Raw genomic sequence first — 12,022 nt, forward strand, 5'->3', positions numbered from 1 at the left:
AACATTAAATTAAGGAAATTCATTTTGGCTCTAAGGAAAATGGACACACTCTTTACCACAGAACTTAGAAGGATGTGGGCTAGAGCTGCTGCTGCATCCAAATTGGTAAACTAAAGGAATAGAGCTGGGAAAGAACCAAGAACCAGTCCTGATGGTATTGCAAGAGTTCTTTGGCTACAGCTGTGCCTGAAACAGGTTCTATTCATAAGATTTTTGTGTTTTTTGTGGTAGTAGGCAATATAACATTTCTCTTCTTCAAGATGTCTCCATCCTAAACCGTGGTGTTTCTGAATTTGTTAGGATACATGACAAAGGTGAGTTAGATTGTAGATGGAATTAAGGTAATTAATCTTAAAACATGGAGATTATTTTGGATTAGCAAACGGGTGCTTACAAATAGAAGAGGGAGTTAGAATCTGAGAGTCAGAGATGTGACTATGGAATTATGGCCAGAGAGATGAAATGTTGCTCCCTTTGAAGATGGAGGAATGACACCTTGATTTTAGCCTGTGCCTCACAGCTAACGTATAGAATGGTAAAGTAATAATTGTGTTGTTTTAAGCCACCAAGTTTGTGGTAATTTGTTACAGTAGCAGTGGAAACTGTTGCAATGAGCTAATAAATTACCTTTTTTAAAAAAAAGTCAGTTTAGGTTGAGTCTTTTTCAGTTTCAGCAAAGGAATTTAATTGGTTGAAGTGAGAAAAAATATATAAAGTTCATAAAAATTCTAAATAAGCCCAAGACTTTGTTAAGATGACAGATAGGCTATATACAAAATGCATAGTGTAGTACCTTTATGTCATTGGTTTGAGGAAAAAACAATCTTGCTTATTCCAGGGATGGGCCCATTCTTTAGATGACTGATGTCCAAGTAGCTGTGCCCAGGGAAGACGAATACACTATTAGGTGGGTTTCATATTGTAAGCTATTTTATTTTAAGGTTTTTACCTTAGCTAACCATTGATGAAAGATATATCAAGAATAATCTTTGTTCAAAGTTAAGTTTTTTATAAGAATTATTACAAGATATATTGTTAAAGGTAAATACAGAGTCAAAATAGATCTAATTTAATGTAATTTAATTTAAGTAAAATGAGTTTTCCATAAATAATCAATAAAAAAGTTGTATCAATTTAGAGAAACAGAGAGAAATTCAGTATTACATTTCATGAGTTATTTCAATGACGTATCTGTTATATACACTACTTATAAATCTGTATTGCTTATGAAATGTGGTTAACATCCTCTTATGTCTTAGGAAAAACAAAACAAAATGTTGGCCATTGTAGAAACGATGTACCACCTTATTTGAAAATACCGACCGCGTAACTTTTTAACTGTTTTCCAACTCTAACATGTCTAAGACTGTTAGTGGATTATAGAATCCCAATATACATTTTTTAGTCAGCTGTGGCTTGGCAACTTGCAGGAGCTCTGCAATTGCATCAAACAATATTTGGTTAAAACATGTGGGTCTCCTCCTTTATTTTTAAAAGCTGAAAGTTCTGTGTTATATACACTGGTACTTACAACAGAGTCAGAAAACTTATTAACAATTAAGAATTACTTCTAAACTTTATGTGTACATGTAAAATGAATTTATCCATGATAGCAATTTTATAGTTATACCTTAAAACAAAAGTGAATGTAATATGTGTAAAAAAAATTATAGTAGACAGAAAATAAGGCTAATAGCCAGATTGGACAAATCCAAGTATACTTTGTGATCCTAACCTAGAAGGCTACCAATAAGGTGCTGTGACTCTATTAAAGCCTGTTAATCTGGAAGGCTTGCAGGAGAGCAAAAGTAGTTATTCTGGAAGGTCTTTAAGGGTTTGCTTTGACCTAATGATAATGAAGGTAAAGAAACCATTAAAAACTAAGCGTCCAGACAAGTTCCCAGCTCCTGAATAAATCAATAAATATCATCTAGTCATTCTCTGGAATTTGATAAGCCAATCCTTATTAAAGTGTTGAGATTTAACAAATCAATGTCATGGAGAAAGAACTAGAGAGGGAAGAAGAAACTTGGTTCTAATCTTGGACCAAATACTTAAATCATATGTGCTTTTCTTTATTTAAATATTACTCCCCCTCCCCAACCCAAATCAAAACCCCGTGAGATGGGCAAGTACTAACCACAATTTATGTTATGGAATAGCAAGATCACAGTATAGCATTTGGAGAACACTTGAAAGGTTTTGCTATGGTTACACCTTCCTAGAATATTTTCTATTAACAGAAATTTTGGAGTGACTTACCTAAAGACATGAGTTATTCATGACCAAATCTTTGGCATCATTAGAGATTTTATAGGGAAATGTATTTAGGCAGGAAAGATCTTCATGGGGCCCATGAAACCTTGGCATTAACTTGGCCATCTGCACAGAGGACTGCTCCTTGCATGTGTGGGACAATAGTATCTCCTTATCTCCCTGCAGATGTTGCATAATGCCAGTGTTACGAGATTGCAGACATTTGATGATCTAGCAATTTAAAGTATAAAAGTCATGATAAGGAGGAAAATGTTATTTAATTTTTGGAATAAACCTTAGCATTCTGAGTCAATTATCTTTTTGGAAGCCTTTCTGGTATTATTGTGTTGCTCAGTGCATAACAGCATATTGCATTTCTGGCTTAATATTCAGAAAAAAAATACAAATGTTTACTGATTTCAACATTCCTTTTGGAGTAAAAATGAGTGAAGCAATTTTATTTGGCTCCAGCTAAGTGCTAAGTCCTAAACATTTTTTTTAAGGAGCATTCCATTCATCATGATAATCAGATCATATGGGTGGGACAAGGTCAGTAATAAATATGAGAGAAAAAAACATACTTTTGGAGCCAGCATTACTCACTAAATTTTTATATGAGAATAATAAACAAACAATGTGCTATAGTGAATAATAAAATAAACATTTGCTGAATATACAATTTCCCTAACCTGTTATTTCCTTTCCTTCTTTACTATATTGCCTTGTTTTCAATCTGTATCTTTTCTTCCTTAGATTGTTGGTCTCCCTCCCAATGCAGGTAGAATATTCTAACTGAAAGATAAATCAGCCTATATAATTGCCCTGCTAAAAACTCTTCAATGGCTCTCAAATATCCAAATCCACTACTTGACTCTTACTGGTAGTTTCACCTCTTGCCACTCCTTTTATGATTTAGTAACACAAATTTTACTTGGTAGAGTTCCACACATAGTATGTTCTGACATGCATAATTGCCTTTTTCATTCAGTCTGCCTGGAATAGTCTGCCAATGAATTTTTCACCTGGACTCTATGAATTAACTTACCTGGAAATGACTGAGCTAAGTTTATTATTCTACGTGAGCTAAACACTTCTATGCTCCCATAGCACCCCTCCCTTGTTTATCTCTCTTAGCATTTATCATCTTATTTTCACATTATTTATTGCCTTTCTGTCTCACTAGACTCCTGAGGCCATTTTTGTATATTCAACATCTAGCATAATGTCTGACACATAATTAACTCATAATAAATGTTTTTTAGAATGAATTACATTAAATTTACATAACAAGGTTTATAATTATCTAAAAAGTGCTCATATGAATACTTGATAGCCATGACCAGTATTATTGCATTATACATGAGAGTAAACTGAGGCATAACAAGTTCTAGTGATATGTCCACAATCATATATTGTGGTATTTGAGTAAATAGAGATGCTGGAACTAAAATCAAAGTCTTTTAATATCAGATTCCTTTCTTTTTCCATAGTACTCCACTACTTCTCTAGAACACAGACACCAGAAAACTAAAATTTGATTTAAACTTTCACACTAAACTCACTCTCTGACATTAAGCATACCATATGAGCCCTGTTGGTTTCAGTTTCCTCCTCTGTAAAATTTCAGACTAAACTATACTCGAGAGTCATGCCCTTTTGTTTTATGATCTGTCAAAGCCAAAATAAACATTTTGTTTTTACATAGCAGTACATTGCTCTGCTCTTACATTACTACTTATTCTTTTCCAAAATATTAACATTTTCATAAACCTATATTTCTGTTCAAATTCAGTTGGTTTCTCTGTGTTAGCTCTTGGGGTATTGACCCCCAAAAAGCTTTGCTCTTGCTTTCCTGGATTTGGACCAAATGAGGAATAAGACAAGTGTTAGCAGATGAAGAAAGAGAACATCATCCTTATTGTTGAAATAGGGTAGGTTGAAAAATGTTCTTCAGTGTGATTGTCAAAATGAGCTTCCTGTGTCTCATCTTGCAGTTCAGATCTTGGTATAACCCAAGAACCAGCCCTCCAACTACTGTCACTAAAGCCACAAAATGAAAAAATATCTTTTGAGATAAGAAATCTTATTGAATAGCTTCCTTCAATTAACAAACATAACTAAGGCATCATCAACAGCCAGATAACCCACTTTTTTTCATAATGTACCAGTTTATCTGTTGTCTGATAACACTGTATAACAAACAACCCCCAAACTCGGTTGCTTAAAACAATAACCCCTTATTTAGCTTATCAACTGTTGTCAACATAGATGGGGCTCATCTGGGGAGTTCTTTTGGTCTTGATTGGATTTCCTCACATGTTTGGGGTTTGACTCTCTATTGACTGTCTAGGATGGTATTATCTGGGATTGTTGAGATGAATGGGAAAAGTCACATGACTTGTCTCTGCTCCATGAGACTTTTATATCTCATGGAGATAAACACGGGTTAGCCTGAGCATGGTCTCATGGTGAGCAGAGGTACAAGATAAAGCAAACCAAGTTGTTCAAGAGACAAGCAGAAAAGTACTTTGATTAAATTACATTACGACTGTTCCATTGTACAAACAAGTCTCATGACCAAGACCCAAGTAAGTGTGGGAAGATGTAGCTACAGAGAAGCTTGAAAAAAATGGGGCCACGAATCTACCACACATGGGAAAATAAGGTGTGGGGAAATAGGTCAGAAGTATTTAGAGAAAAATCCTCTTCATGGAAATGAATATGTGATAAGACATTTATCTTTAATATTCATTTAGATCAGAATAACCTCTTACCAAGCAACTGGTTGGAACAATATTTTAAGGAAGGACAGAGTCATGAATTCAGTAAGTTTATGGTTCTGTGAGTTTTTATAGAATATATCATAGATTCAAGGACACAGCTGAATCACTAAGACTGACTTGTAATAGCAAAAGAGATGAGGTAAGAGACCGGAATCAGCGGAGATAAACTCAAGACAATTGGAAAAACAAAAAACTCTATTTGCATATCTTTTATACACTGAAATCAATGCTTATATACAAAATGATATGAAAATGTAGTTATGCTTCCAGAAATGGCTATATAAACTTGTATCAGACCAACCTTCCAGCAGAGAATAGCCATATATGAACAAAATGTTAAAATTAAAAAAAAATTTGAAGCACTAGAGAGTGAACAAAAGCAGACAGACTCACTCAGCAATAAAAAGGAACACACTGCTGATACACAGAGCAATATTATGGTGTGCAAATGAAGTCTTTCACAAAAGAGCACATACTGTATGATTTTATGATTCCTTTTATATGGAGCTTGAGAAGATGCAAAACTAATCTATGGTGGAAAATAATCAGAAAGGTGGTTGCCTCTGTGAGGGTGTGAGTTGAGATTTTCTGGGAAGTGGCATGAGGGAACTTTCCAGGGTAATGAAAATGCTCTTATTAAGAGTTTGAGTTACACAAGAGTATGTATTTTCAAAACATACTAAATGATACTCTTTCAGTTTATGCATTTTGGTTTGTGCAAATTTTACCCAAAAAAGAACAGGGAAAAACAATAAACAAATATTGAATTCTGGTTAATATAATGCATGCTGAAGCATATAGGCTGAAGTGCACTAAATTCTACAATTTGAAATATATTAAAATATGGTAGATTAATATACAGATGAATTGATGGATAATATGTAATAAAGCAAGTATAATAAACTGCTTTTATTCAAAAAGTAAATTATTCATTTCTTTTAAGAAAAATAGTGCTAAATGTCACAGCACAATAAATTCTATTTGGAGTTTATTGGCGAGAGCAAGAATTTCAATTTGCATTCTTTCCACCATGGTCACTAACAGCTAAGTAGGAATTTACCTATCCATGATTAGCATGGGTGCACTGGGGGAGCAACACAGCATTTAATGCTTTTACTCAGGAATTATCTTGGCTTATCCCAGTGAGTGAACTGTTTTTATAAGGTCATGTATCAGCAAGTGAGTCCTGAAGATCAGGAGTTGAGATAACACCTCTCTTCATTGTAGACACACAGAGAACACTGACATGGTCTGCAGTCTGACAGATGGGGAAGGAGCAAAGGGCTATTGCAGAAGACTTCCCACTTAAGTAGACAGTCAATATGGTAGAATCTTCACATTGGAGACAGTAAGTTCTGCATTGAAACAAATTATTAGGCCATACAAAATGCATTTTGAGAAATATCTTAAATACAAAAAATTAAAAAGCCCTGAAATGAGGAACTTATTATCACCAATGTACATACACAAGAATATAACTGCATGGGTCATAAAGGTGCAGTAAGGGACCCAAAGAAATGAATCAACAAAATCCCTAAAGTGAAATTAAAAGGCAAAGTTGAATAGAGACTGTTAAAGTGGGTCCTAGTTCCTTAGTAAGGAGTAACCTCAAGTTGATAGTAGAAATGCACTTTACAAGTTTGAGTCATGCACATTTCTGATTAAGTTGGAGTAAGGATAACAAAGTTTTATATGGAAATCTATCTTCCACAGTTAAAGAAATAGTCCAGACATTACAGTTATATTTTCCTAAACACAGTGAAAATAACTCATCTACTATATATAAATTCTGGAGTGTGAAGGAGAAAAAGAGGTATTGCCCATTTACATACCAGGTTCTCAATGAGGCTTATTTTTGACAGAATAGACAGAATAGACTGCCTATTGCATTAGTATTCCTCTTTTGTTTTTTCCTGAGGTTGGCCTTTTTTTTCTTTTTTAACGTTTGGTCTTCCTCTCTCAAATTATGTTCCAACTCCACAACATATTCAGGGTCTGAATAAATGGTATTTGAGAATGTATTAGCATGAAATAAAATAAAATTTTATAGATGTTCCAATATATCACAGGTTGGGTCCCTGGGAAGCATTTTCAGAGATGGTATTTACCATACAGGAAATTTATTAGGACATGCACTTAGGATCAAGACCTGTGGAGGAGGCAGGAAAGCAAGAAGGAGAAATAGTCAGGGGAAGTAGAGCTACAATGCAGGCCAAGTGACAACCTTGACCAACTCCATGGAAACCACAGGAACTAGACTGAGCATTCAGCTTTATCTTGAGTTGGCAAGATGGCCAGGTCTTTGTATCCCTGCACTGATTAGTCATTGGATGTAGCCACCTCTGGAAGGGAATTTCTGTTGGGGCTGACGGCTGAAGTCGTCTGTCAACAGCACTCCAGCAGCTGGAGTGATGAGTCATGGGTATCACACCAAGGGTCCATCATACCTTTACTTTGTACTGTGTCTCCTGAGTAATGTTAAATTCCCTCAACGGACTCGAAGTAGTCTCTCCTCTAAGACTCCCGTTTATTCTTTCCAGTCATGAAAGAAAGAGACCTGATTAACTCTTGGCCCTAAAGTATTAGTGATTTAATATTAACCAGCTCATAAAAGTTTGCATTAAAATACACACCCACATGCTCTCTCTCTCTCTCTCTCTCTCTCTCTCTCTCTCTCTCACACACACACACACACACACACACACACACACACACACACACACTGAGGAGGGTGAAATCTTAGAAACAAAGAAATGAGCACTTTTGAAAATTTGGAATTTCGCTTTCAGGAACAAGACAACAGGAAACTGCAACTTTTCAATCACATTACATAGGAAGTTAACTATTTAGAAGTTGAAGAACACAAAGGTACCTGTATATCGTGAAAGAACTGAGACTTAGTAATTCCAATGCTTTCTATCATCGGTGACATTATGTACGTTTATTCTGCCCTAGGTATTTAGATAAAATTAGTTCATGGCAGGAGCCAACACTTCCATGAATAATTTTGCTACAAGTTCTGTGGTTGCCACTCAAGTCTTTGCTCTTTTCTAGCTGTCTTCAGATTGAGACAAATGGAGGCCCCATTTCCTTTCCTGGATTCTCATCAAAGCACACACCACTCATATGAGGTACCTGTAGGTGTGGCAGAATTGAGAAGACAGAGGGTTTTGCATCATGGAAATAGAAAATACTTTAATGAATGAATAGCTGCCTCAGCCATTGTTTCTTTCTCCTAAGACTTGCTGTTCTTAGGTTCTCCTATAAAATATTTTCCTTCATTTTATCACACTGAGAAATATAACTTGAGCTTTTTTATTCTGTTATTTGAAGATAAAAAATAAATCATTGTGGTGTCCTTGTTTGTTTTAAAGATCATCTACTCTTGGTCCCAAACATAGTGTACCAAAGTATGTAGGGACTTTGAAATTTGAGTCTTTAGCTTTCTCCCTCCCCTGATGTCTCTGTGAAGCAAAAGCATAGTGATGTAATATGTGTTGTTTTATAAATATATATACATGCTGTTGTAGTCATACATATATATTCTTACATATGCACTTATACAGACAAATACAGAGAAATAAGAGATTATTTCTAGAATATTTGGGAAAATATTAAACATGTTTTTAAATTATTTGATTTAAATATTTTTTATCTCCATGGTCATCACTCCATGATTATTACTTAATTATATTAATAATTCTATGAATTATGAATTTCCTTTAGTATATGGCACTATCCATGTGTGTCAGTTTGGATGTATTATGTCCCCCGAAATGCCATTATCTTTGATGCAATCTTGTGGGGGCAGACATATCAGTGTTGCTTAAGTTGGAGCCTTTGGGTTAGGTTGTTTCCATGGAGATATGACCTACCCAACTGTAAGTGATTACTCTGATTAGATAATTTCCATGGAAGTATGGCCCTGCCCATTCAGCATGGGCCTTGATTAGTTTACTAGAACCCTAAATATGTGTTCAGACAGAAGGAGCTCAGAGCTTCAGCCAAGACAGAACAAGTGGGAGTGACATTTTGAAGAGGAGCTGTAGCTTAGAGAGGACAAAATGCCACAAAAACAATATTTTGGAGAGTGCCATTTTGAAATGCAACCTGGGCACAAGCAGATGCCAGCCACGTGCCTTCTGAGCTAACAGAGGTTTTCTGGATGCCACTGGCCATTCTTCTATGAAGGTATCCTATGGTTGACACCTTCGCTTGTACACTTCTATGGCCTTAAGACTGCAACTTTGTAACCAAACAAACCCTCTTTATAAAAGCCAATCCATTTCTGGTGTTTTGCATTCTGGTAGCATTAGAAAACCTGAACACCATGAAAGTGGATTATACACCATTCTTTTCTGCCATAGACTGTATTCCATATGTTTTTGGCAGAATTATATTAAGAATTGCAATTCACATAAACATTAATGTCTTGAATTCTGTGATCCATTTGTAAAGCTAGCAGATCCAGTTCTAAATACTGCCCTAAGAAATTCTTTAACTTCTTATTCACAATCGTTTCATTAATGGACCATTCCCCTTCCTGGCACTCACAGATTTACTGTTCCGTGGCAGGAAGGAAAGGAGAGTTATAATTGTAAAGCCAATCTTGTTATTCAGGGATTTGTCTTGGTTTTCCTTAAATGTGTGCTGGATTCAAGGGTTTAATATGAATTATTCAGATCACATTAAAGTCTGCATATTTTGATTACTCTGTGTGTGTAGGGGGGATGTATGTGTGTGTTTGTGTGTATGGTGATGAATATACTATAATTTTCAAGGTACTTTTGGAAAGGGACTTTTTATAATGTGCTGTTTATGCCATTTTTAGCACATGTTCAGAATACACTTGGCCACTTCATCTGCAAAATATCTTTGAAAGTCCATTCCCAAGTTCCCAGAGACAAGAGAAACACAGAGAGATGAGCCAGTTATTGGGAGTAGCTTTGCCCTTGAGAGACAGACAAGATGAGTAAAGCTTTCATCAGATCTGGGTATAGATAGATGAATATGAATTGAATTGAACATGAAATGAATTCAAATACTATAAAGGGAAAGGATAAATATTAAAGAATTTCAGTAAGGACCATAAAGGGCTAAACTCATTCATAGAGACTGAAGCCAAGCGCCAAGTCATTTCAGTTCTTCAGTGGTTTAAGCTGCTCAGTCCTTAACCTACATATCTGCTGGAGTGTGGAAATAAAATATCATTATTAAGAGCATCAGATAATCACTACAATTTTTCATTTACTATGTTTTCCACTCAATTAATAATGCAAAGTGGATTTGAATAAACCAAATGTAAGCAAGACAAAATAAACAGACCATAAGAGAAGCTGATTTTGGAATTATCTGGCTGGCTTTTCTAATTACTATGAATAAATATAAAGAAATTAAATGACAGGATAAATAATTTTGCCAGAAAATGGAAATTACAAAAACTGAATTTTTATAAAGGAGAATACATTAGCTAAAATTCAGAATTAGATGTGTTTAAGGACATATTAGATAATGGGAAAAAAAAATTTATGAACTTCAAGGTAGGTGAAATTTTACAGTCTGAAATGCAGAGAGACAAATGGCTTAAAAACCCCACAAAAAATCCTCCTAAAAGGTCTAACATATATATAATTGTAGTCCTCAAATGAGAGTATAAATAGATATAGGCACCAACAATATTTGAAGAGATAATACTAAGAAATTACCAACCATGATAGAATGGACCAAGCCACAGATTCAAGGATCATACAAGCACCGTCGGGGAAATTAAAACAACAGCAACAACAGCAGCAGCAACAACAAAACAAACAAACAGAAAGCAAGCAAAAAGCTCTATGTATATCATAGCAGATCTGCTGAAAAAACAAAAAAAAAGGAATTCTTAAAAACAGGAAGAAAAAACCATATAATATTTACAAAGAGGCAAAATTAAACTTGACAGCCAACTTTTCAACTAAAGCAGTGGAATCCAGGCAGTGGAAAATCCCTTCATGCATAAATGCCTAATCTTAATGTCAAAACATTAATGGAAATGCTTAGGGTCTCTAAAGGTTAAAACAATAAAATGCTCTTGAATTCCTTAAAAATTATTTTGTTTCAACAGAATGCTTTATACTAAGCATTTCCTAAGAATGTAACTGAAAAAGAAATCTAAGAAGACATCTTTCCTTTTGTCCAGTTTAGAAATCCTAAAATATGAAGAGCAAAATTGCCTTAAAAAGGCAAAATCATATTTGGAGGTGAAATTTAGGCATATATGTTCTCTAATCTAGATAAAAAAATAAACTATGGCTTCCACAACATAATGAAGGGTATATATGACAAACCCACAGGTAACATCATACAGGATGGTGAAAAAAACTGAAAGTTTTCCCTTTGAGATAAGGAACAAGGCAAGAATGCCCATTCACCACTGTTATTCAACTTTGCCCTGGAATTTCTAGCTAGAGCAATTAGGCAAGAAAAAGAAATGAAAGGCATCTAAATTGGAAAGGAAGAAGTAAAACTTTCCTTATTTGTAGATTACATGATCCTATATATATAAAAACCTGAAAAATCCACAGCACAACTACTAGAGTCAATAAATGAATTCAGCAAAGTGACTGGGTACAAGATCAAGATGAAAAAATCAGTAGTGTTTCTATGTACTAGTAATGAACAATCTGAGGAGGAAATGAAGAAAAAATCCCATTTATAGGAACAATTAAAAGAATCAACTATCCAGGAATAAATTTAACCAAGGATTAAAGGACTTCAACATGGAAAACTACGAAATCATTGCTAAAAGAAAGCAAAGAAGTCCTAAGTAAATGGAAGGACATTGCATGTTCATGGACTTGAAGGCTAAATATTGCTAAGAAAGTTGCTACCCATGGCAATTTACAGATTCAGTGTGATCCCAATCAAAATTACAACAGTCTTCCTTGCAGAAATGGAAAAGCCAATCACCAAATTTATATGAAGGGTAAAGGGCTCCGAGTTGA

Source organism: Choloepus didactylus, chromosome 5, assembly GCF_015220235.1.
Source record: "Choloepus didactylus isolate mChoDid1 chromosome 5, mChoDid1.pri, whole genome shotgun sequence".
Lineage (NCBI taxonomy): Eukaryota > Metazoa > Chordata > Mammalia > Pilosa > Megalonychidae > Choloepus > Choloepus didactylus.